The sequence below is a fragment of the Oncorhynchus masou genome, chromosome 25, assembly GCF_036934945.1.
Source record: "Oncorhynchus masou masou isolate Uvic2021 chromosome 25, UVic_Omas_1.1, whole genome shotgun sequence".
In the NCBI taxonomy this organism is placed as follows: domain Eukaryota; kingdom Metazoa; phylum Chordata; class Actinopteri; order Salmoniformes; family Salmonidae; genus Oncorhynchus; species Oncorhynchus masou.
In genome coordinates this window covers 42,204,892-42,232,611 of record NC_088236.1, presented here as the reverse complement: position 1 = coordinate 42,232,611, position 27,720 = coordinate 42,204,892, and the positions used below count along the sequence as shown (strand labels likewise).

At 43.8% G+C, this 27,720-nt stretch overlaps 1 pseudogene; it reads left to right on the top strand.

Moving 5' to 3' along the window:
* Nucleotides 1-203: 203 nt before the first annotated feature.
* Nucleotides 204-26,742, top strand: LOC135514377 (disabled homolog 2-interacting protein-like; annotated as a pseudogene).
* The last annotated feature ends 978 nt before the right edge of the window (nucleotides 26,743-27,720 follow it).

Here is a 27,720-nt window from a genome sequence, read left to right as displayed (position 1 = left end):
CAGGGGGGGGGGGGCAGGCAGAGGTACAGCACACCAAACAGCCTGCTTACGCTGCGCGCGCTCACACACACGGAGACAGATAGCCAGACAGACGAAAGAGAGGGTGAGGGGGATGGAGAGGGGGAGCACAAGGCGGTGGGCACAAGTAGTCCTCCGCCAGCCAGATAGAGGGAGCAGTAGCCCACTTAAAGGAGCGTCGCGGGGAAGGAAGTAGGGCAGGCTGTGGCTCTCTCGGCGGTGCTAGAATAAAGAGTCCAGAGGAGACCGACAGACTGGGAGGGAAGGAGGGAGGGAAGGAGAGCAATAGGCTAGCAGCAGCACGCTGTGCAGGGCTGAATGAGCCCCACCATGCTTTCCTCCGCTCTCACCACACAGAAGAAAATGGAGCACTGAGACGGCTTCCTCTTCATCCACTACCTCTTCCTCTTTCTCCTCCTTGCTCAAATTGTTCCCGGGGATTCTGACGGAATGTCTGGTGAGTATTCCGCCTCAGACTCCATCATCCATCTGATGGACTGCACTGTCTCCCATCTCAGTGTGTTAGGAACGCTTGACACAGTGCATTCTACGCAAATGTCTCAGAGTTTCTATATAGGCTTTGTGGGCTTGGCATCTTATTATTTGTCTATAGACTTTGAGGGTGTTTCTTGTGTTTGGATGTAAGGCAGTAGTCTAGCTGTCGCCCTGATTGTTCTGGTTTTTATTTCATAGAATGAAAATGTTGAATGATGGCTTGTCGCAGTCAATGTCAATGTTTCATTCATGTTTGTGTCTAGCCGGGCAGCATAGTGTTCCTTTGTGCCAGAATAGATGCACAACACTGTAGTTCACATCTCAAGAATGTCCTCGACCTTCCACCCGGCGCTTAACGCCTCTCCCAGATTACCATTTAGTTTCTAATGTCCTATGACTCCAAACAGTGTTCACACATGACAAGACTGTTGGCATGTGATATGTTGAAAGACACCATAGAATCACTTTTCATCTGCGTTCGGAAAGGCAGCCACCCGATATGTTGCTGTTCTAAAAGCTTCTGAAATATTCACTACAGGAGTGGCAACCAGCTCTGCCCTGCTGTGTGTGTGTGTGTGTGTGTGTGTGTGTGTGTGTGTATGTGTGTGTCCGTCCAGCACTTAGCATGACGAACAAGTGTGATCATAGAGAGTTGGAGATGGTTTTCTTCTTCTCAGTTCTGCAGAGCTTCTCTGACTGCAATACTCAAAGTGAGGTTGGAGAAAAGGTGAGAAATGAAGGGCTTTAATGGTTTCTGTCATCGCATATTATTTTTTATTTTTTTTACTGCCTTGTAGAGGGAAAAAAACAAAGGCAAAGCGATTTTCAAGCCGACGTTTCCTCGCCTGTCTCAGAAACACACACACTAGACAGAGAGGCCTTTTGATGGAGGGATTCTGGGTCTGGAGTCTGGACTAACGTGTTGGTGCTCATTAAATCCGAACTCCTGTCACAGCTCATTTTGGAGGCAATCAGACGTCTTCTTAGCAGTGGGCCAGTTGTCAAAAGGAGGCACAAACATGTCATCACGTTTCTAAGCCTGTGTGATACAACATCTTCCCAGTCGCAGCACTTTTAACAGCTGGCTGTTTGCTAGACTTCAGTTTAGTGCGTATTCATTCATTCAAACACTTCAACTGGTAATATATTGAATATGGAGCATGCATTTGAGTAATCAATTTAGCATGCTTCCAAAGAATGATTCTTGTGCTTGACACCCAGTAATTGTTATGTAGCAACTAGTATTATGTGCACTGTGCAGTTATGCGACTGTAGGTTATACAGCGGGTTACCTTTGCCCACTCTCACCCTGTCCTTTCAAAATGTACTTATTTTGCCAGAGTATTACCACAGTAAGCTGCTTTGAGAAAGAGGCTTGCAAGTTTAATGCAATGGTCATCTATGCCGATAGTGCAGAGATTGCGTAATCTCAAGTCGCTCAGCCGTTAAAAACATGGATCAAATGGAACAGTTGCTGTTTTTCAAGGCGTATTCTGACACATTGTGTGTAGTTGGTATCGTAAAATAGTTGGACTCCAAATACTCATGACATTATCCAAATAGGTGAGTATGTAGCCAGCCGGTTGAGGGACATGCATCCAGATGTTTTGAAATGGATCTATTTACCGATTTTGATCTTCGTACCCTCAACGGGTTTAGTTTAAGCTCATTGTATAAAATAATACAGGCTTTTGACTAATGTTTTTCTTTCAACACACAGGAGCTTAGAAAATGTTCAGTCTCGCTCGTGATAGCTCACAAAGATTCTCTGATTTGATTGACTCGTCTCCCAACTAGATTGGACACAGTGATAGCCCCACATACATTTTTGACACATTGTATGTGCACCTTTTGAAACCCTGGTGATGTTTAACCTGTTTTCGTTTTTTTGTGTTCTGACTTTGCCGTTAATTGATGTACAATTGTGAGCTTAATGTTTTTTTTTTTCAATCTGGATTAGAATCGGCCTCCATGTTCCCTTTTTCCCTACACTAAAACATGCTTTTCTGCCTGTTGTTTTGTGTGACATCCTTTGCTCGGGTGTTTCCTTTTCAGAACAGAGGTCCTTTTTGGGGCCCATGTTTCCTGTCAGCAGGGAGTGTTTGAGGCATTTTGGAAGTAACCCATATTTACAGTCCCACATCAAAAAGTCACTAAGTGATCTGATAACGGAGGTAAAAACGTGTAGATGGCTGCAGTGATGAATAATGATTTAATAGGATCATGGGCACAACATCGGTTACATTTTTTTTTTCTCGTTTACACCTGTATTGCCTTTTGATGTTTTATCTTAAACCGACTGGAACTGCTCAACAGATGGTGGAGGACGTGGTAGAAGAGATGACGACAAGCAAATCAACTGCATAAATTGCTGTGCTGTGCATTTAATGTGGTAGTTTGAATTCATGACTAGCACATTAGAGGCTGCTGCCCCTTATATACATAGAGTTGAAATCACTGGCTACTTTATAATGTTTGCATATTTTGCATTACACATCTCATAGTATGTATATTCTGTATTCTATCCTACCTGTGTGTTATTCTATGCCGCTTAGATATTGCTCTTCTTAATTCCATTCCTTTACTTTAGATTGTGTGTATTGTTAAGTATTACTTTTTAGATAATACTGCACTGTTGGTGCGAGAAACACAAGCTTTTCGCTACACCCGCAATAACATCTGCTAAACACGTGTATGTGACAAATACAATTATTAGATTATTCTTTTTTTTTAGAAAATAAAATGTAAAGGCCTATCTGGCTGATATTATTACCTTTATTACAGCAAACAAACATGTCCTGTGATTGATAACAAAATATCGAAATGTATAGAATCTAAGTTTGTTTGTTCACAACATTATATACACTACCGTTTTAGAACTCCTACTCATTGTTCTTTATTTTTACTATTTTCTACATTGTAGAATACTAGTGAAGACATCAAAACTATTGTAATAACACATATGGAATCATGTAGTAACCAAAAAAGTGTTAAACAAATCAAAATATTTTAGATTTTAAATTCTTCAAACAGCCACCCTTTGCCTTGTTGACAGCTTTGTACACTCTTGGCATTCTTTCAAGAAACTTTACCTGGAATGCTTTTATAACAGTCTTGAAGGAGTTCCCACATGCTGAGCACTTGTTGACTGCTTTTCCTTCACACTCGACACATTCCAAACCATCTCAATTGGGTTGGGCGATTGTGGAGGCCAGGTCATCTGATGCAGCACTCAATCACTCATTGTCCTGTTGAAAAACAAATGGTGGTCCCGCTGCGCACAAACCAGATGGGATGGCGTATCGCTGCAGAATGCTGTGGAAGCCATGCTGGTTAAGTGTACCATGAATTCTAAATAAATCAGACAGTATCACCAGCAAAGCACACCCACACCATAACACCACCTCCTCCATGCTTTACGGTGGGAAATACACATGTGGAGATCAGACCAACTATGCGTTTCACAGACACGGCGGTTTGAACCAAAAATCGCAAATTTGGACTACAGACCAATGGACACATTTCCACCGGTCTAATGTCCATTGCTCGTGTTTCTTGGTCTGAGCAGGCCTCTTCTTCTTGTTGGTGTCCTTTAGTCGTGATTTCTTTGCAGAAATTTGACCATGAAGGCCTGATTCACACAGTCTCCAAGCAGTTGATGTGTCTGTTACTTTAACTCTGAAGCATTTATTTGGGCTGCAATTTCAGAGGCTGGTAACTCCAATGAACTTATTCTCTGTGGTAGAAGTAACTCTGGGTCTTCCATTCCCATGGCGGTCCTTATGAGAGCCAGTTTCATCATAGCGCTTGATGGTTTTTGCGACTACACTTGAAGAAACTTTCAAAGTTCTTGACATTTTCCGGATTGACTGACCACGACTTAATGTAATGATGGACTGTCATTTCTCTTTTGCTTATTTTAGCTGTTCTTGACATAATATGGACTTAGACTTATTTGGTAAAAGACCATCGTATAGCCCACCCTCAACCTTGTCACAACTCAACTGATTGGCTGAAACACATTAAGAAGGAAATAAATTCCACGTTAACTTTTAAGAAGGCACACCTGTTAATTGAAATGCATTCCAGGTGACTACCTCATGAAGCTGGTTGAGAGAATGCCAAGAGTGTGCAAAATTGTCATCAAGGCACAGGTTGGCTATTTGAAGAATCTCAAATATAAAATATATATTTTAAGACTTTTTGATTCCATATGTGTTATTTCATAGTATTGATGTCTTCACTATTATTCTACAATGTTGAAAATAGTAAAAATAAAGAAAAACCTTTGAATGAGTGTAACGGCTTTCCTCTTCTGGGGAGGAGTAGCAAGGATCGGACCAATACGCAGCATGGTAAGTGTTCATCTTGATTTTAAGAAGAAAAGTGAACACTGAAACAAAAACAATAAACGACAACGTGAAATAACTAAACCGAAATAGTACCGTGTGGACCAAACACTGACACGGAAAATAATCACCCACAACTCAAAAGTGAAACCAGGCTACCTAAGTATGATTCTCAATCAGGGACAACGATTGACAACTGCCTCTGATTGAGAACCATACCAGGCCAAACACAGTCATCCCAAATCATAGAAAAACAAATATAGACAACCCACCCAACTCACGCCCTGACCATACTAAAACAAAGACATAACAAAAGAACTAAGGTCAGAACGTCATAATGATTAAGTGTTCTAAAACTTTTGACGGGTTTTGTGTGTTATATAGTCGGAGTCTGAAGTTTACATACACCTTAGCCAAATACATTTAAACTCAGTTTTTCACAATTCCTGACATTTAATCCTAGTTAAGATTCCCTGTCTTAGGTCAGTTAAGATCCAAACTTTATTTTAATAATGTAAAATGTCAAAATAATATTAGTGATTTATTCTAGCTTTTATTTCTTTCATCAGATTCCCAGTGGGTCAGAAGTTTATATACACTCAATTAGTATCTGGTAGCATTGCCTTCAAATTGTTTAACTTGGGTCAAACATTTTGGGTAGCCTTCTACAAGCTTCCCACAATAAGTTGGGTGAATTTTGTCCCATTCTTCCTGACAGAGCTGGTGTAACTGAATCAGGTTTGTTGGACTCCTTGCTCGCACATGCTTTTTCAGTTCTGTCCACACATTTTCTATGGGACGGAGGTGAGGGCTTTGTGATAGCCACTCAAATACCTTGACTTTGTTGTCCTTAAACCATTTTGCCACAACATTGGAAGTATTCTTGGGGTCATTGTCCATTTGGAAGACTAATTTGCGACCAAGCTTTAACTTCCTGACTGATGTCTTGAGATGTTGCTTCAATATATCCACATAATTTTCCTGCCTCATCATGCCATCTATTTTGTGAAGTGCACCAGTCCCTCCTGCAGCAAAGCACCCCCACAACATGATGCTGCCACCCCTGTGCTTCACGGTTGGGATGGTGTTCTTCGGCTTGCAAGCCTCCCCCTTTTTCTTCCTAAAATAATGATGGTCATTATGGCCAAACAGTTCTATTTTTGTTTCATCAGACCAGAGAACATTTCCCTAAAAAGTATGATCTTTGTCCCCATGTGCAGTTGCAAACTGTAGTCTGGCTTTTTTATGGCGGTTTTGGAGCAGTGGCTTCTTCTTGCTGAGCGGCTTTTCTGGTTGTCGATTATAGGACTCGTTTTACTGTGAATATAGATACCTTTGTACCTGTTTCCTCCAGCATCTTCACAAAGTTTTTCTGGTATTGATTTGCACTTTTCGCACCAAAGTACGTTCATCTCTAGGAGACAGAATGTGGCTCCTTCCTGAGTGGTAATGACAGCTGGGTGGTCCCATGGTGTTTATATTTGCGTAGTATTGTTTGTACAGATGAATGTGGTACCTTCAGGCATTTGGAAATTGCTCCGAAGGATGAACCAGACTTGTGGAGGTCTACAAATTTTTTCAGGCGTCTTGGCTGATTTATTTTTATTTTCCCATGATGTCATGCAAAGAAGGACTGAGTTTGAAGGTAGGCCTTGAAATACATCCACAGGTACACCTCCAATTGACTCAAATTATGTCAATTAGACTATCAGAAGCTTCTAAAGCCATGACATTATTTTTCCAAGCTGTTTAAAGGCACCGTCAACTTAGTATATGTAAACTTCTGACCCACTGGAATTGTGATACAGTTAATTATAAGTGACATAATCTGTCAGTAAACAATTGTTGGAAAAATGACTTGTGTCATGCACAAAGTAGATGTCCTAAACTATAGTTTGTTGACAAGAAATTGGTTGAAATTTGTTGACAAGTGGTTGAAAAAAACATTTTTTTAATGACTGCAACCTAAGTGTATGTTAACTTCCGACTTCAACTGTATGTGTGTGTGTGGGATTACCGTTCAAAAGTTTGGGGTCACTTAGAAATATCCTTGTTTTTGAAAGCATATTACTTTGTCCATTAAAATAACATCAAATTGATCAGAAATTCAGTGTAGACATAATTAATGTTGTAAAATACTATTGTAGCTATTGAAACTGTATCTGATTTTTATTTTTTATTAAATATCTACATACTGTAGGCGTACAGAGGCCTATTATGAGAAATCATCACTCCTGTGTTCCAATGGAATGTTGTCTTAGCTAATCCAAGTTTATAATTTTAAAAGGCTAATTTATCATTAGAAAACCCTTTTGCAATTATGTTAGCACAGCTGAAAACTGTTGTCCTGATTAAAGAAGCAATAAAACTGTCCTTCTTTAGACTAGTTGAGTATCTGGAGCATCAGAATTTGTGGGTTTGATTACAGGCTCAAAATGGCCAGAAACAAAGCCCTTTCTTCTGAAACTCGTCAGTCTATTCTTGTTCTGAGAAATGAAGGCTATTCCATGTGAGAAATTGGCAAGAAACTGAAGATCTTGTACAACGTTGTGTACTACTCCCTTCACAGAACAGCGCAAACTGGCTCTAACCAGAATAGAAATAGGTGTGGGAGGCCAACTGAGCAAGAGGACAAGTACATTAGTGTCTAGTTTAAGAAACAGACGCCTCGCAAGTACTCAACTGGCAGCTTCATTAAATAGTACCCGCAAAACACCAGTCTCAACGTCAACAGTGAAGAGGCGATTCTGGGATGCTGGCCATCTAGGCAGAGTTGCAAAGAAAAAAACATCTTAGACTGGCCAATAAAAATAAAAGATTAAGATGGGCAAAAGAACACAGACACTGGACAGAGGAGCACTTATATGGTTACTACATGATTCCATATGTTTTTTTTAAATAGTTTTGATGTCTTCACTATTATTCTACAATGTAGAAAATAGTAAAAAAAAATATAGAAAAACAAATGAGCAGGTGTCCAAACTTTTGACTGGCATTGTATAACTTTCAAAATACAGAAGTTCAGCCGGCTGTATTTCTGCATTTTGAAAGTTATACTGTATACCTTAAACTTCATTGCTGATATGCAAATCATTTCGGTACTATATCAACAATGGACGAATGAAACAAATACAAAAATATTGTTTTTAGGTGGAGTTTTCCTTTAATCCTTTGAATGTTGTCCACAATTACTTACACTTGTTTTTCTTTTCTTTTCAGAAAAACATTTAAGGGTTTCTGAACATTAACAATATCAGTGTGGAGTTGGATATCATTTTTGAAAGATGTTTTTTTGTTGTTGATGGCGGACCCGTCTGCAGTGCAAATAGTTACACACCTCATGAAATACTAGAATAAGGTATTCTATTCATAAATTACTCCTTTATATGTAAATATATCTAACTCGGCCAGTAGGCTACTGCACGTATATATTTATTTTCATTCTGTGCTGTAAGAGATAGAAGTGTTTGTTTTATGTTAATTTTGATTCAGAGACCACCGTCTCCGAGACAAAACGATAGCCTGACCTCATTTAATTGGCTGTTTTCGGCTGTTTGTGTTCTTGGCTCCCAACGGCCTGCAATGGCATTGACAAGATCATTGGGTAAATGCTGTGCCACAGACTGCAAGTTGAATAGCAGCCATCAGACGCTCATGAATCTCTCAGGAAGTGAATTGAAAAGCAGCAGAGTTGTCAGCACAGTGCATTAACAGACTACAGCATGAGTGACAGAGCTAGCCTACTGCCTTGGCGTTTGGTCTCGTGATCATGACGCTTGTTTGTCATTGACTGGAAATATGAGGATTTCTTTTACGTCATTGATCCCCTATATCAGTGGCTCCCAAGTCCAGTCCTCGAGTAACCCCAACAACGGCACACATTTTAGTTGTAGCCCAGGACAAACTCACCTGATTCAACTCATTGAGGGCTTGATGATTAATTGACAAGTAGAGGCTTGTGGTACAACAACAATGTGTACTGTTGGACGGACTCGAAGACTGGATTTAGGAAACTCTGCCCTAATATTAGGGAACCAGACCCATTTCCATTTAAAGGCCATTAAGATTATTGTAGTACATTACTGTAGTACAATTTGTTTCATTAAGGCTAATTGTAAACAATTTTACACTGTCACATTTTGTTAAACAGTCACCAAGAACAAAATCCACCCAGAGCTTCCCAAAGACTCTATGTTAAAATGTTACCCGCATGCAAAAAGTTTTCCCCCAGAGATCTAGCTTCTCAGAGAGGGAGGTTTCATTTAGTTGGACCTCCTCAGCTCTGCCAGGTATCTCTCTGTAATTCTCACAGCTCCTCACTGTGTCCCCGCCACCATACTAATGAGCTGAGCTATAGAGAATGTGACGACTCACTCCCCGCCCGAGGACTTTTCCTGACTCATCCCCGAGGCAGGAAGTACAGCCATGTTTAATTCATGCAGCCAATGAAGAGCCAGGGGAGCGATGAGTAAGCGCATACCTCTCCTTTTGCCGCTCAGCAGGTGCTTAATTGCCCTGCTTACCCACCGAGAAATGAATTGTAATGTGCAGGAGTTAACCAACACCACTTATGGAACGACAGAAAGAAGAGCATACACTGTAGGAGCAAACATTTCTTCTGTCTATGTTATCTGTGACAACTTGCCAGTGATGCAACAATGCCAATAGGGCGAGTTACAGATAGCTGGCCTTCTATAGCCTAGTGTTTCCATTTCCCTTAAAATTGTCTTTTTGTCTTTTTTGGGTCAATGAATCGAGTTGAGGACTGAAGGTTGTGATACTTGTTTTACGGATGCCATGTTTTTCTAAAATATTGAACCAATAACACTAAAATGAACCCTTAGTCACTTGGTTGCACGAATGTCTGTATCAGCTCTCATATGTTACTGTGGGCGGTACGAGTTTCTTGTCGTCTTTCACTTTTACGATCTCGATTGATATCACTTGAGCTTTGTTATTGCTGTTGACCTCTAATGGCCATGATGGTAGTCTTCCCTGCCTAGTGACTGAGTGACGAGTCAGATTGCCACCTCCTTGTCTCTGCAGCTGTGCTCTGCTGTTTGCCAGAAGCCCTATAAAGCATTATTGGAGCAGTGTCCCCACCTGCCAGACCATCAAAAGCCCATCCAAGCAGGAGAGCTACCAGCTGGGAAATAATGGAGATCTCAGTCATGCCAACCCCATAGGGCCAGAGCCAGTGGCATCCGACAGGGTGTACCTACAACACTAGTCTGTTATTGGAACACATGCCTTCCCCAGCCCTCTTCCATCAGTGTGGGACATAGCTGACTGTTGCCTATGTTGAGATATTGTATTTGTGTGAATGACTGACCGCATCTCTTCCTCTTCTCCCCCAGATCCCATCTAATGCCTAGGCTGAAGGAATCACGGTCTCATGAGTCGTTGTTCAGCCCCAGCAGTGCAGTAGAAGCTTTGGATCTCAGCATGGAGGACGAGGTGTTGATCAAACCGGTGCACAGCAGCATCCTGGGCCAGGACTACTGCTTCGAGGTGAGCCCCTCCCACCAGTGCCACCACTGCCTCTCATGACTGCCACAGCTCAAGGCTCGCTAACTGCGGACTCTTTTTAATAGCGTCTTTTAGGATCCTGAAGCACTGTATATAATGCATGGTGTCTCATCTCTTTATTTTCGTCGTCATTACCTTAGTCTGAAAACCTGCGTAATAAAAGGTGGGCGGGTCCCTCAATGTCTGTCAAGCAGCCAGTGCCTTTGGGTTGTGTGAGTGTGTGGCTGGGCATCTGCTAGGGAGCGTCCCCACTGCCTGGAGGGTCTCCCTTCCCCTCTTCCTGCCTGGTAGTGGCATGTGTGTCTGTCTGGCCCATCTGTTGGCATCTCCATGCTCCTGCTCTCTGGATTTGCTCAGAGAGGTGAGCTCCGAGAGGGCCCAATTCACAAGGATTTACTGCCTATTATGCTAAAGCACGCTGCCAGCTGGACAGACCATGGCTCTGTGACCGAGTGGACAAGCGTTTCTCTCGTGGACAAGTGCAAGAGGATTTCAATGGCTGTCCAGGCTCAGTGTTCAGTATGCATTGTATCAGTGTGCACTGTGCACAGACCCTGCAGCCCAGCTGACGTGTGTGTGTGTGTGTGTGTGTGTGTGTGTGTGTGTGTGTGTGTGTGTGTGTGTGTGTGTGTGTGTGTGTGTGTGTGTGTGTGTGTGTGTGTGTGTGTGTGTGTGTGTGATACCCAACCCTGCTTTCATATGGGTCTTTTTCATAAAGGGAAGGGCTTAATTGTCTGCGATACTTCACAGGTAACCACTTCCACTGGAACAAAATGCTTTTCGTGTCGGTCATCCGCCGAGAGGGACAAATGGATGGAGAACTTAAGGAGAGCTGTAAATCCAAACAAGGTAAACCCTATACAAGTAGTGGGCCCTCTATTGAAGGAAAGAGCAAAACAGTAGAACCCATGAGCACAGAACACCCATGAAAATGTTGTTGTTTGAAGTTGCACATGTTTGATGTTTTTCACAGGACAACAGTCGGCGTGTGGAGAACCTGCTGAAATTGTGGATTATTGAGGCCAAGGACCTTCCAGCCAAGAAAAGGTACTTCTGTGAGTTGTGTCTGGACGACACGCTTTACGCACGGACTACCTGCAAACTCAAGACAGACAATGTGTTCTGGGGAGAGCACTTTGAGTTCAACAACTTACCCGCCATCAAAAGTGTCACCGTCCACCTGTACAAGGAGACTGATAAAAAGAAAAAGAAGGACAAGAACAGCTATGTGGGCCTTGTCATCATTCCCACCGGCGCCGTCACGGGACGCCAGTTCGTGGAGAAGTGGTACTCTGTGAGCACGCCCAACCCGAGCAAAGGGAAAACTCCCGGACCTATGATTCGGCTCAAGTCGCGGTACCAGAGCATGAGCATCCTGCCTATGGAGTCCTATAAGGAGTTTGCGGAGTACATTACCAATAACTACATGCTGATGTGCTCCATCATGGAGCCTGGCCTCAGTGTGAAGAACAAGGAGGAGATGGCCAGTGCCCTGGTGCACATCCTACAGAGCACCGGCAAGGCGAAGGTAAGGCACCCTACTCTCCAGAGGCTGTGTTCTACGCACTTTCAAATGATAGTCCAAAATAGTCACGTTGCCAAATGTCGACAATAAACACGACCTCGATCAAATTGATATTCGCCCAAAAAATCGTATTGTACTCATCACAGCTGTGAAACCTTTGATTACTCACAATCAGTTATACCGTTGTCTCAAATAAGCAACGATCAACATAATCTCAGCTGCATATTGCACACAGTAGCTGTATTAAGGTAAAGGGGTTTAAAGGTCCAGTGAGCCTCGTTTTTCACCAGGGGCTTTGTAACTTAGCCTAATCTTTGGGAGTCCTCCTTCCCCATGCTTACCGTAAACAGTCTCCTGGAGGAATGTGAATGCTTCCTGTTTGGGTTGGGAGCAGGGTCGTGTTCAAGAGGAGTTCAAACGGAAGAAAACAAACAGAAACATGAACGGACTACCTGGCTCATTTTAGTTTTCCATTGCAAAACGCTTTAGAACGTTTTCCATTGTGTTATAATGGATGTGACTCAGCCTTCACATGCTGTGGAAAAATAACTGAAACCACCCCTGCTTAGAGTGTGTGATTGAGGGACTGAGGACAAGTACTTTCTAATGAGGACTAGCTGAGAGAGGACTTGCGTACACTGACTGACATGGCTGAAAAAGCAAACCTGTTGCTAATACCCCACAATGTTGCATTTAAAACAATCGCATAGACCATTTCAACTCAGTCCCTTTTTATGCACACTTGCCATACATTAGGCTATGTGGTAAAATGCCCTTCTCTTATTCAGAGAATTAATACATCCCATTGAGGGATTGTTGTTTTGATGTTTTTAAAACAGTAACATTGATCCACTGTATGGAATTGAGAAATCTGGCCGAACTCCACACAACAAAATCTCCCTTACTATGGAGAGAGAGAAAGCGAGAGGTCATCATGTTCAAATTCAGTGTTTATCCACATTCCATCTTCATTGCACACTGTGCAGACCATACATTCTCACCACGCCTGGAGAAGTGTTTCACTTCTCAGCAGTGGTGTAAAGTACTTAATAAGTACAAATACTTTAAAGTAAGTAGTTTTTTGGGGTATCTGTACTTTATATTTTTGTCAACTTTTATTTCACTGCATTCCGAAAGAAAATAATGTACTTTTTTACATCATACATTTTCCCTGGCACCCAAAAGTACTAGTTATATTTGGAATGCTTAACAGGACAGGAAAATGGTGCAATTCACATATTTATCAAGAGATTATCCCTGCTCATCCCTACTGCCATCTGATTTGGCAGACTCACTAAACACAAAAGCTTCATTTGTAAATCATGTCTGAGTGTTGGAGTGTGCCCCTGACTATCCAAAATAAAATAAAAACTGGTTTCTTCTGGTTTGCCTAATATAAGATATTTGAAATTATTTATACTTGTACTTTTACTTTTGATACGTAAGTATATTTAAAATCAAATACTTTTAGACTTTTACTCAAGTAGTGTTTTACTGGGTGACTTTCACTTTTACCTGAGTCATTTTCTGTTACGGTATCTTCACTTCTACTCAAGTATGACAATTGTGTATTTTTTCCACCACTGCAGGAGCCACATGAACGTGATCTAGCAGCAATCAATGCTGTATCTCATATGAATGTGGTTGTGTTACACGGCCACTGTGCTGTCTTCTCGCTCACCATTCCCAGGGAGGAAAGCGGTGTCAGCCCCCTGTGATAATTAGCTTTGTCGTCCTCATTAATTCCTGCTTTGCTCCACCCACTCTCCAGCTCCTGCGGTAGAACCACGCAGTGAGGCAGAACGCTAATAACGCTAGAGTGTGTGTGTGTGTTCTGGTGCACAAGGTCATCAGTCGTCATTGAGGATAGCCGTTTCAGCACAGAAAAGTCTTTTAAGACTTTGACCCTCAAACATTGCTCCTGCTTATGTAACAGCACTGTAAGAATGTCCATGCCCTACGGCAGCTTGTATTAGTAGAAACAGCACCAGGGCGATGGAGCTTCGTTTTAAACAACCTTTCTCTAATGTTAGCCTACTTTCTGCTCTGAGAAACAATTGGGACTTTGCCTCGTTTTGCATTTATCCACTGCCCCGTAGTGGCTCACACCCCCTCCCTCTCATTTCAGTTTACTGTTTAGCTTGCCCTAATCCAATAGATGGATAGATAGAGGTCCATGAATCTACACTTTCAAAGAGGTTTCTCCTAATCTAGAGGCGTTCTCTCACCAAATGGATCTCTTTAATTTGATTGAAATGACTGTGGCTGTCGACTTCACATGTTTTTTTTTAAAGGGTTGATCCACCTCAAAAAGCACAAGAAAGAGGATTGACACCCACCTTTTCAGATTGGGTCTGAAATCGTTTCTGTTAGAAACAGATAAGATTAGCATTCCTGCAACTTTATTTTGTTAGGTTCCCCAGCAAGAAAACCAAACATTGTTGCTCAAATTGTCGCTAAACAGATGGGGTTTTAGGAGGAGTTATTTACAGACCCTCGTGGATGTCCACTGAAAGTTGACTAGCAACAGCAACTGGAACATAAAATATACCCTCCATGAGTGCCCACTAAATCTGGTCAAGAACAGGCAAACAAAATTTAAACCCACACCAAACTTAAAGACAGGAAGCAAACCATAAAGGGGAGCAATATGAAAACAGGGAAGATCAGATAAAGGAGTGTTTATTTTATTTTTTAACTCAAATAGGGAGAGCCAACTAAATGTGTTAACCCTCCACATCTCTCAAGACAACTGGAGCCACTGGGCCAGCCATTCTTAAATATCACCTGGGCCTGCACAGGTGAAACACCTTCCCACTAACGAGATGACAATCCAGCACATGTGTAACACATACTGACTAACGAGTTGATACCAATCGGTGCGTCCCACATGCTAATGTGGTAACGTCCAACATCAGAATATGCATAGAAAAAGCAAAGCCTGTAACATCATCCACCTTACTTCAATTGCTTATTTCTCTGAACAGGGGGAAAAAAACACAACCAAATTCACTGGGAATTCATTGCATAGTATGAAGAAGCAACAATCCAAGCTGCAACTCCATACTACTTGTTAGACATAGTGAACTGATACTGTATACTGGTTGATTTGGTGTCGTGGGTGGCTTTTTACATTTTTGGGGGATTCCTCATCTCTCACTCGTTGGTAGAAAGAAGTTGGGTACTATATTGAATATTATATGAATCCTATGAGTTAAAATGGACAATTTGGGTGCAATCAATTAGCTTCACTTCTCAGAGATCTGAAATATGTCTCAATATTGCTCAATGTGATCTATTTACAAACCCACCTCGTAAAGTGTGTTAGTGTGCAAACTGTGTTCGTTTGTGCAGTCGGTGCATGTTAAGACTTCCCTAGCCGTTTCTCCAGTTCTGTCTGTGGGTACTGTAGAAGTAGGGACCGCAAAACCCTTTTCACATGTCGGCATGCCTCATCACAGTAGTGTGAGACGGGTATAGCATAGTGTGTGTGTGGCTGATATGCTGTGACTGTCTGTTTGTCAGCCGAGCCAGCGCCGAGTTGGGCTTGCTGCTCATCCACATCAACCACGGATGAGCGTCATCATCAGTGATGAGGGCTAAGAGGGGTGCTGTATTAAGCCCTTAAATCCTCATTCAACACACAAGCAGGTAGTGCTCTGACTCCTGTCCTGCCATGCAGCCTGCCCTGCACAGGATATACAGCACATCATACAGTCATAATCCTCTGCATCCTCCAGAGAGCGTAATGGTTGAATGATCTGGCACGGGGTTCACGGCTTGTGTGAGCCAGGGGGACAGCAGATATGTTGACAAGTAGCATTAGGGTATCTAGCCTACATTTGGCTGACACAGTAGCTACATACATACTGTGCATATGCAGTAGCTGAAATGTCTACCTCTCTCTGGCGCAGACTTTAAGATGACGACAGCACGTTCCCTTTGACACCTCATTAGCATGCATAGCCTAGCGCTAGACTACCCCCACAGGCCTCCCATAGAAGTGACTGCAGTCAGACGGAGCTGGAGCAGATAACAGGAGCTCATGGAGAGCGAGTGTGACCGGCTAAGAAAGACGCAGCCTGAGAGTGACTGTAGGGGGGGGGTGAACCACTTGATCCATTAGACCAGAATCGATAAGAGAGTAAGAGTGAGTCATCACTTTTGTCTGAGCTGCCTGCGACTGACTCTCTCTCCAAACCCACTGCTTTCAGTATATATCAGGCTCAACATCAGGCCTGGGCTGTGCAGCAATAGTAGTACACTGTTATTTATTTATGTAGAAGACTGTGCACATGCTGCATTTCAGATCACGTTGATAGCGTGTATTGCCAGCAAATGAGCCAATCTACAGTAAGTCTCTTCACAGGACTTGTCTACAGAGATCGCTACCACATTTGTTACTTTTCTTATTTAATATATATATATTTTTTGCTTCAGTTTATTTTAGGCAATACTTAATTGCATTGTTGGTTAAGTAAGCATTTCACTGTAAGGTCTACCTACACCTGTTGTATTCGGCGCATATAAGAAATACAATTTGATTTGATCATAACACACCTTGGTAAAGCAGTGGTGCTGGTTGCCTAGTGCCAAGATCCGGCGCTGATCAGCCTTTCACTGCTCACCGTGTTGTCAATGTTGTGTCGGGCAAGTTCTTGGAGGTGAACATGGGACGAGGTGACACCGGTGCCCTGTTCCGATGCTTTTCCAAATGCATACTGTCTTCCTCCCTTCCTTGGGAGAAATTGTTATGATGACATGACGGGGTTTGTGAAAGCTATGTGGTGGATCCATTGCTGTCATCTATTCAATCGGGTGAGATCACAGGAAGGAAGGATTTTCAAAGTGTTGGAACACTGCCTCACTGTTCCATTTTTCTTTCAGGACTTCCTGACGGACCTGATGATGTCAGAAGTGGATCGCTGTGGGGAGAACGAACACCTGATCTTCAGGGAGAACACGCTGGCCACCAAAGCCATCGAGGAGTACCTCAAACTGGTGGGGCAGAAGTACCTGCAGGACGCACTAGGTAAGTAACACCCACACACCCTAAACGAGCGAGTGCTGCCATTACAGTAGAGCGAGAAATGCTTTTAGTCGAGAGCGAAGGAGCCATGAACGCGTGGAAATAGGCCTATGGGTTGTGCATTAAGTATCATACGTCCAGGCTAGTATCTCTCCAGACACGGTAGATCTTCAATTCTATTCAGATCAATAATTCATAGTTTCTCTGTAAAGTGACTTTGTATGAAGGCGTGTTGAATGATTCAGAAAGGAGGCCTGTCCTTGAAGGTTGACTGGCCCGATTTGAAAGTATGAATGTATGAAAAAGGTATAGAAGAAGCCTGTCGGAGAACTCTGGGCTCTTTCTTTAGTCGTCTATCAACACAACTTAAGACGTTGGTGAAAGACGATCACTTCTGCAGAGAAAATGATTACTCAATCTATTTGCGTGGGCGGCGAGAAGTAAGAAACCTGTGATTTTAAATCTCTGATCTGATGTCTCTGGCCATGTACAAATATTTATTTTTTTGCACGTTTTGCCATGGGCGACAGGATATTTAACTCACCACTTTATAATGATCCAGTGGTCCAAAACAAATAGCAGCAGCAGTTTTCTTAGTACAATAAGTGGGATTTCTATCAGTGTGCATGACATTTGTGTGTTCCAACTAGCAGAACTGTACTCTATATGGAGGGATTTTAGTGCCAAAAGAAATTGAATCTGAATTAAATGTATTTTTCCATTAAAAACCACTCCGTAACTGTAAGCCTATATGTACTGTAGATTGTAGTCCTAAACATAGTGCTGACCCCAGGACTGTGTGCTGTGCGCCCTCCCTCCCTCTTCTAGGCGAGTTCATCAAAGCCCTGTACGAATCAGACGAGAACTGTGAGGTGGACCCGGGAAGTGTTCCTCGGGAGACCTCCCTGAGCACCAGAGCAACCTGAAGATGTGCTGTGAGCTGGCCTTCTGCAAGATCATCGACTCCTACCGGTAAATACAACCCCCCCCCCCCGCCATTGCAATGCAATTAGCTAGCATTAGCCCTCATACTCTACTATCAAGTGTCCATCTTTCAGGGCTTTCACAATTATCGAATCAATAATGAAAGCGTGAATTGTGCAAAAGGTCAAGTCAAAAACAACATGGTGGTACTGCATTCATGGAAGGAAGGTATTTTATTTAGAGGTAATATTTCCTTCTCTACCAGTGTTTTTCCACGGGAGCTGAAAGAGGTGTTTGCCTCGTGGAGGCAGGAGTGCAGCAGTCGGGGCCGGCCGGACATCAGCGAGCGTCTTATCAGCGCCTCCCTGTTCCTGCGCTTCCTGTGTCCGGCCGTCATGTCCCCGTCGCTTTTCAACCTGATGCAGGAGTACCCAGACGACCGCACCGCGCGAACCCTCACCCTCATCGCCAAGGTCACACAGAACCTCGCCAACTTCACCAAGTAAGTGTGGGTGTGTGTGTGTTTGCGATTGCGTGTGAACGAGAGTGTGTGCGTGCGTACGTGTGCGCAACCATGAAAATATACTTGTATATGTGTTTATCGGATGAAAATAGCATAATTTCCCCCCTGTTTTGGTGTTTAATTCTTTGTCCGTCCAGGTTTGGTAACAAGGAGGAGTACATGTCCTTTATGAACCACTTCCTGGAGCACGAGTGGACCAACATGCAGCGCTTCCTGCTGGAGATCTCCAACCCAGAGACCATCTCCAACACGGCAGGGTTCGAGGGTTACATCGACCTGGGCCGCGAGCTCTCCACCCTGCACTCCCTGCTGGCCGAGGCAGTCTCTCAGCTGGACCAGGTACCAGGATTACACCGCACTACTTTTGATTTAATCTCTAATGGCAACCTCACGATACTCGCTACTTTCCGCAAGCAGAGGTACCTGAAATCATTCCTTTTCAATGGGCTTCACATAAAGATGCACATTTTGCTAGGATAGCATTCTATTGTCACCATGTAGAATTTATATGGGAAAAGACATGTTACTAAATAATGAATTCATAGGAAGTTCATGGGAGAAATTGTAAAGAACTATACTTGACATTATTATTTTGTGTCCCTGCAGAGCACAGCCTCTAAGCTGGGTCCACTGGCACGTATCCTGCGAGACGTGAACTCAGCACTGACCAACCCGTCTGGGGTCCAGGTGTCTACCCCCACAGAGCGTATGGGCTCCCCCCTTCCCCTCCCCCTGGCAGGCTGCAGCCTCTCCACTGGCCTGCCTGTCCACAAGATGGTCATGGACAGCGAGCTTTCTGGGTATTTGTGCTTTGTATGACACGCAACCTGCTGAGATCTGAGGATTACAGCATTTCAATGTTGATTTTACATTTCTGCAAAAAAAATTAACAGTTCTTTGAGAACCACAAGGACATTATCTTTACAGTGACTCCGGGTCAAAACTAAAACTAATTTTTCAATGTTGTCTTGGTGCAGGTTGGTTGATTTTACGAGGCTACCTTCGCCAACCCCAGAGAACAAGGACCTATTCTTTGTGACGAGGAACTCTGGCATCCAGCAGTCTCCAGCCAGAAGCTCCAGCTACTCAGAGGCCAACGAGGCTGAGGTGCAGCTCCCCAACGGCAGCAAGAGTCTATCAATGGTGGACCTGCAAGATAGCCGCAGCCCGGAGAGTACCCCTGTCCCCCGACCTGCCTCCCCCAGCGACATGCTCCTCAATGAATGCCAGTCCCCCGCCGCCCCTGGGCCGGGGGGCTGGGCTGCCCGCACCCCTCAGGGCATTATCCCCGGACCCACCCTCAGGAGAATGGTTCAGACCCCCACCAACCCTAGCACAGAGAGCAGCACCCTAGGTCCAGGGAGGCCCTCCCAGCTCCTGGCCCCGCTTTCATTCCAGAACCCCGTTTACCAGATGGCCACGGGCATGACCATGTCCCCGCGGGGTCCCCTGGCCGATTCAGGCTCCGAGGGCCACAGCTCTCACAGCTCTCAGGGCAACAACACAGAGGATGCCCCCAAGCACCAGGGCGTATTCCTCACCCAGGGGGTTGCAGTCGGGAGCGGGGGAGGCAGCAGCAGTGAGGAGTTTGCGCGGCGCTCAGGGGAGTTCACAACCCGCCGCCAGCTGTCCCTCATGGAACCCCCGAGGCAGAACAGCTCAGGTCCCCAGCGCAGGATAGACCAGCCCCCTCCGCCCGTCACCAGGGGCAGGACGCCACCACACATGCTCCAGACAGCCTACCCTGGGCCGCGGCCCTCCAGCGGCAGCATGATGTCATCATCTCCCGACTGGGGGCCCAGTGGCGGCACCCGGTTGAGACAGCAGTCGTCCTCATCCAAAGGGGACAGTCCTGAGACCAAGCAGCACACCCTGCATAAAGTGAGTAGAGCATGTCACGTCTATGTGTGTGTGTGAGGAGGGGAGGGTGTGTGGTCTCACTATTATCCTGGACAGCCACTGTCTGCTTACTTTTTGTTAGAGATAAGCTCTTGGTTGACTAACTACTTAATATCTATCGAGCCAGAGTTTGGATTGCATGTACTGAAGTTTGGCTAGCGACGCTAATGGGCTTGGCTGTGCGTATTATTCTGGACTACATCCATTGGTTATGGAGAGTTATTCCTCGTCAGAATCGTATTTCCTACCTGCAGCACGACTATAAATCCCAACTCTGGCTAGAGAGATATTAAGATTCTGATGAGGAATAACCAATGGCAGAACTACAGAAAAATACACACAGCCAAACTTCATCTGTGGCCTAGAGGGATGAGCCAGGCAGGATAATGACCTCAGCGGACGTATCCAGCTCACAGTCACAGTGGTGGGTGGAGAGGGTATGTATGGAGAGCCCAACTGGCCTCAATAAACTATCATAACACTCGGCCTTGCTGAGCCAATAGCAAATCACCCAGGGCAGTGAGCCACAGGCATTACCCTACAGGCCTCAGCGCTGGAGCCTGCTAACAGACTAGACAAGCAGAATTAATTGTGTGACTGTGGACACCGGAGTGGTTATTAAATGCCTGTTCCGCTCAACTAAATCATTTTTGTACGTGGCCTGAATAACTCCTCGTTATAAAATGATCAAGCATTTGCCATCTAAACTCAACTGCACCCCCCCCCCACCCCGTTGGTAATATTTACAATTTAAACAAAACAAGTGTCCTACTCTATTTTGGGCTCGATCTCTGTGGGTGTGTGTGGCAGTCTCCAGGTCTCAATCTGAGTAGAAGGGGTTATACGAGAATGGGGGCAGGTGAAAAGACTGGTTTAACATATAGACTAAAGAAACCATTTTGCTTTTAAACAAATCAATGATTCAAATCTTCTTTGTCAAGTTTTTAGAGACGTGAGACCAAGCTCTCATGATTCTGTAATAACCTTGACAAAGACAATGCCAGATGGACAATGCAAAATAATCACCCTCTGTGCCTTCCCACTTGCCTCAGTTGTTCCTCTAAATCCTCCTAGCTGAAGACACTGGCTCTCCTCTACTCCTCTGTAGACACTGGCTTCTCATTCTAGCGTGTGATCGTCATCGTGCAGCAGTCATTTACCCTGCTGCGCTTCTTCTCCATGACTTACCAGAAGGCTTTGTGTGTGCGTGATGTGTATGCGTGTTCGTTCCCACCAGGCCCCCTCCCCTGTGAACCCCAATGCTCTGGACCGCACTGCTGCCTGGCTGTTGAATATGAATGTGCAGTATTTAGACCACGAGGGAGTTGACCCAGATACCAAGCACAGGGAAGACCTTCGAAGCAAAGAGGAGCTCACTCAAACCGAAAAGGTAACAAACGTCTAGCCTCTTCTTCTAAAAAAAAAACCTAAAAAAACTGGCACCTGCTACAGCACCCACATCACCATATTGTTCAGCACAGCCACTTACAGGCATCATCGTTATTACCTCAGAGGAGGAGCAGGAAGTCATAAGAGATGAACGGGAGCAATTACTACGTGATTCGAGGGTTGTTGTTGATTGCCAACACGGAAGTGAATGTGTTGAGGAACCAAAAGCAAAGGCATAACAAAGGCATTGTGTCTCTCCCTACTAGCAGGCCTGTCCATGATTTTGAATTCACGTGATTATTGAAGTGTAAATGCTGCTTAAGTAGTATGGAAAATGATTCTGTGCTCGCGGAGAGATGCCCCCTGATATATACTGGTCGTGTATTTATAGTTTTGCATACGCGTTCAATTAGCTTCTATTCTGATGTTGTTCAGGCTGAAAGGCTCGTACTGCAGCTCAAGAGAGGCCATATCTCAAAAGACACCGTGGTGACAAGGCAAGAGTGTGCCCTCCCTCTGCCAATTCTCCTAGCTTCTCCAATGAATTATACACCAGCAACATATTGCACTCGCGCACACTTATAAGCCAAAGACACTTGACACATTTTCATCACACACATACACAAATGAATAGTTTTCAACTCCTAGATGGTTTTCAACTTTTCTTTTCAAGAGGTGTTTTAGTGATTATTTCAAAGATGTTAGGTCTGCCAAAGGGAGAACCAATCACTGTCCTTTTAAAGCGATAGGGGTGATTCTTACGAATCAAACCGCTGTTTGTTATATTGGTCAATTACTACCAATCAATCCCCTTTTATAAACTCGTTAGTTGAAGGGCACTTTTAATAGGTTCGTATTAGAAAAAGACAGGAATGTAATACTAAATTGCTAAAGTAGAATATTTTAAAAATGGGGCTTCATTCTGGTTTTAGACCAAGTTCAGTGTACTGTAGGGTTTTTATATAGCCAAGTACCTTAAGCAAGGGCAGTGTCTGGAATGTCATTCAAAGTTGAAGTAAAATCCCTACATTTTAAATCCCATTTGACTTAAGAGGTTGATCGTGCAGCTTGTTTACTGCTGTGGGATGTGTTATTTTACATTTGTTTTGGATTCACTTGCTTGCAAAACGTCCCTGACCCAGCAGAAATGTACCCAAAAGCTTTGCAGGATCCTGCATTTGAACCCAGTCTGCTTTTCACAGCATGACTAGGAGCTGTGTTTGTATTTATTATGCATCCCCATTAGCTGCTGCCAAGGCAGCAAAATTAAGGCAGTTATACATTTTAAATACATTCATAATAAATTTCACAACATATTAACTGTGTGCCCTCTACTACCACATATCTATAACACAAAATCGAATGTGTACATGTGTGTATGTTATTGTGTGTTTGTATGCATGTGTCTATGTTTGTGTTGCTTCACAGTCCCCGCTGTTCCATAAGGTGTGTTTTTGTCTTTTTTTTTAAATCTAATTTTACTGCTGGCATGAGTTACTTGATGTGGAATAGAGTTTCATGTAGTCTGTTCTGGACTTTGGGACTGTGAAAAGACCTCTGGTGGCATGTCCTGTAGAGTATGCATGGGTGTCAGAGCTGTGTGCTAGTAGTTTAAACGGACAGCTCGGTGCATTCAGCATGTCAACACTTCTTACAAAAACAAGTAGTGATGAAGTCCATTCCTTCTACACTTGGTGCCATGAGAGATTGAGATTGGTCAACCGTGCTGCCCTGTTCTGAGCCAATTGCAATTTTCCTAAGTCCATTTCTTGTGGCACCTGATCACACGACTGAACAGTAGTCCAGGTGTGACAAAACTAGGGCCTGTAGGACCTGCCCTGTTGATAGTGTTGTTAAGAATGCAGAGCAGAGCTTTATTACACACAGACCTCTGCCCATCCTAGCTACTGTTATATCAATATGTTTTGTCCATGACAGTTTACAATCTAGGGTTATTCCAAACCATTTAGTCTCCTCAACTATTACAAGATTTAGTTGAAGTTTAGGGTTTAGTGAATGATTTGTCCCAAATACAATGCTTTTAGTGTGACTTGATTGTCATCCACAGACTTTCATTAGCATACCCATACGCTTGTTAGTCCACAGACAAGGGTGGATGGTAATACCACTCTTCTGTCAGCAGTTGAGTACAGTGGCCCTCTGTAGCTCAGTAGGAAGGGAATGGCACTTGCAACGCGAGGATAATGGGTTCAATTCCCAGGACCTCCCAGGACCAGCCATACATTAAAACAAATGTATTCACGCATGACTTTAAGTCGCTTTTGATAAAAGCATCTGCTAAATGGCATCTTATTATATTCTGGCATATATTTAAGCAATAAGGTCCGAGGAGGTGTGGTATATGGCCAATATACCACAGCTAAAGGCTGTTCTTAGGCATAACGCAACACGGAGTGCCTGGACACAGCCCTTAGCCGTGTGGTATATTGGCCATATATCACAAACCCCCGAGGTGCCTTATTGCTGTTACAAAGTGGTTACCAATGAAATTAAAGCAGTAAAAAATAAATGAGGTGCTATATCCGTGGTGTACGCCACGGCCGACTCTGTCCTGTGTCCAGTACCAGCAGGAGATCGCCATCCTGCAGGACAAGCTGCGTCTGTCAGCCAAGAAGCTGGAGGAGTATGAGTGTCACCTGAAGGGCCAGGACGAGCAGACCCAGACGATGCTGCTGGAGTACCAGGCCCGCCTGGAGGACACAGAGGAGCGCCTGCGCCGGCAGCAGGACGACAAGGAGCTCCAGATGAAGAGCATCATCACCAGGTGGGGAGTCCTCTACCTACCACTGGAGGCTGGTGTCACTTCAAATCGGGGGACAGGTTTATTGGCTTGTTGTATTGGCTGTAATTAGGGTGACGGTAATAGACTTTTGAATGATATTGTATTGGTTGCTTCCACATATTTTTCTGATTTTGATTGGGGTGTATCTTAATGCTTATGCTCCTAGCGCCAACAGTGCAGTAGTACCTAACAGTACAAAACAATATACGCAAATCCCCCTAAAAAAAAAAAATCAAGAAGAGAATTAAGAAATATAGAAATATTACAACATGCAATGTCAGTGTCCGGAATATAAATATATATGTATATGATGGTGTGGATAGAAAAGGTGTGTACAGCAGTAGTTATATAGGATGAGCCTTGACTAGAATACAGTATATACATATGAAGTGGGTAAAACAGTACAGTCTGCAAACATTATTCAAGTGACCAGTGTTCAATGACTATGTACGTAGGACAGTAGTCTCTAAGGTGCCGGGTTGAGTACCAGGCGGTAGCCGGCTAGTAACAGTGACTAAAGTTCTGGGTACTGGCCGGCTAGTGGTGACTATTAAACAGTCTGATGGCGGTAATTGACCAGACTTTTTTTAAACAAATCATTTTTGGGACGTTATTTATCCATAACCATCGGTTTCACGGTTATACATTAATTGTGCCAGCTCGAGCTGTAATGGAATAAATGGAACGTTTCCAGCCACCGCAATGAGCCTCCCTCCCTTCACCAGCCTCCACTGTCCTCTGCCTACACTTACACACTATGAACTATGTAATTTAGTCCTGGTTTTGTGTACATTTTGTACCAGCTATATTTAATGTCTTATTTGTTGTTTTGTCAGTGCTATGCGTCAAAGTTAAATGTAATATTTTTAACATCACTATAATAAAAGACCAATCAGTCAACAACTCCAGCTTTCACCAACCACCAGTACAAACATACATTTGTTACTGTTTCAGGCTGATGTCTGTTGAGGAGGAACTGAAGAAAGATCATTCGGATATGCAATCGATAGTGGACTCAAAACAGAAGATCATTGAAGCCCAGGTCAGCAATTACAGTTCCGCAACTGTGAATATACTGTGTTAACTGAAATACTGTATACACAGCTTTACTCTGTCAGCCTAAGGTCTTGAAGAGGACGGCGCCCTCTGGTGTTAAGAAAATGTCAACGACCTCAGATTGAAAATGAAAGTCTAGCTCCCTGCAAACGAACCAGTCACTGGAATTACTGTGACAAGTACACTCTGGACTGTATGTGGACAATATGTCTCTGTTCTTGAGAAACATTACCTTTCAGTTCACAATACTGGCTACTTGTTTCGATTAGGCCCTGTTGGTCTCCTGAGGAGATCCAGTTTATCAGCAATATGCTGAAGGATTCATTGGATTGTGTGAGGATGTGTAACAATACTAACCCTCCACTTCGTCCCTCGGTCCTTCTTCCTCCCTCCCCCTTCCTCCTCACTCTGCAGGAGAAACGCATCGCATCTCTGGACTCGGCCAACACCCGCCTGATGAGCGCTCTGACCCAGCTGAAGGAGCGCTACAGCATGCAGACGCGCAACGGCATCTCCCCCACCAACCCCAGCAAACTCCAGATCACTGAGAACGGAGAGTTCAGGAACAGCAGCAACTGCTAGGGACGGGGGAGAGGGCCTCGCCCAACTCAATAACACTTGGGACTAGGGGAGAGACGAGAATATGGCCACACCCAGTCACTCTCTGGAGAAACATGTTCATACTGAACAAATCCATTATTTTCAATGGCTGAGGTCATGATGACATGAGGAGTAGACTGACTGAAGCTGTTGCTGAACAACATAAAGGAATTAATCAGATTGACTTTAGAGAAAGTTATAACAACACCTGGCTGCATGACATCCCAAACTCTCTATCCCCGTACATGAAACAACATTGTAACAAATAAGATGGGAATAGGTTGCACTGTTATCTTGGGAAAGAGCCCGTTTTGAAGTGATTTGAACCATTTATAAGCGTCCGAATGTTTCCAAATTTCTCACGTATGCGTTTGCGTATGAGTTTCAGTCACCGCGTTGAAATAGCACGGGTTGCTAAAAGAGGACGCTCCTTTATGGATCCTACACATTTTTAGTGCTTGTACCCAACATGTCCCTCTGATCTACAGTATACAGTACTAACTTACTCATCCCGTTTCTTCTGGCAACAGTACAACACAAGTGTATACAGTGGGGCAAAAAAAGTATTTAGTCAGCCACCAATTGTGCAAGTTCTCCCACTTAAAAAAATGGGAGAGGCCTGTAATTTTCATCATAGGTACACTTCAACTAAGACATAATGAGAAAAAAAATCCAGAAAATCACATTGTAGGATTTGTAATGAATTTATTTGCCAATTATGGTGGAAAATAAGTATTTGGTCACCTACAAACAAGCAAGATTTCTGGCTCTCACAGACCTGTAACTTCTTCTTTAAGAGGCTCCTCTGTCCTCCACTCGTTACCTGTATTAATGGCACCTGTTTGAACTTGTTATCAGTATAAAAGACACCTGTCCACAACCTCAAACAGTCACACTCCAAACTCCACTATGGCCAAGACCACAGAGCTGTCAAAGGACACCAGAAACAAAATTGTAGACCTGCACCAGGCTGGGAAGACTGAATCTGCAATAGGTAAGCAGCTTGGTTTGAGGAAATCAACTGTGGGAGCAATTATTAGGAAATGGAAGACATACAAGACCACTGATAATCTCCCTCGATCTGGGGCTCCACGAAAGATCTCACCCCGTGGGGTCAAAATGATCACAAGAACGGTGAGCAAAAATCCCAGAACCACACGGGGGGACATAGTGATTGACCTGCAGAGAGCTGGGACTAAAGTATCAAAGCCTACCATCAGTAAAACACTACCCCGCCAGGGACTCAAATCCTGCAGTGCCAGACATGTCCCCCTGCTTAAGCCAGTACATGTCCAGGCCCGTCTGAAGTTTGCTAGAGAGCATTTGGATGATCCAGAAGAAGATTGGGAGAATGTCATATGGTCAGATGAAACCAAAATATAACTTTTTGGTAAAAACTCAACTCGTCGTGTTTGGAGGACAAAGAATGCTGAGTTGCATCCAAAGACCACCATACCTACTGTGAAGCATGGGGGTGGAAACATCATGCTTTGGGGCTGTTTTTCTGCAAAGGGACCAGGACGACTGATCCGTGTAAAGGAAAGAATGAATGGGGCCATGTATCGTGAGATTTGGAGTGAA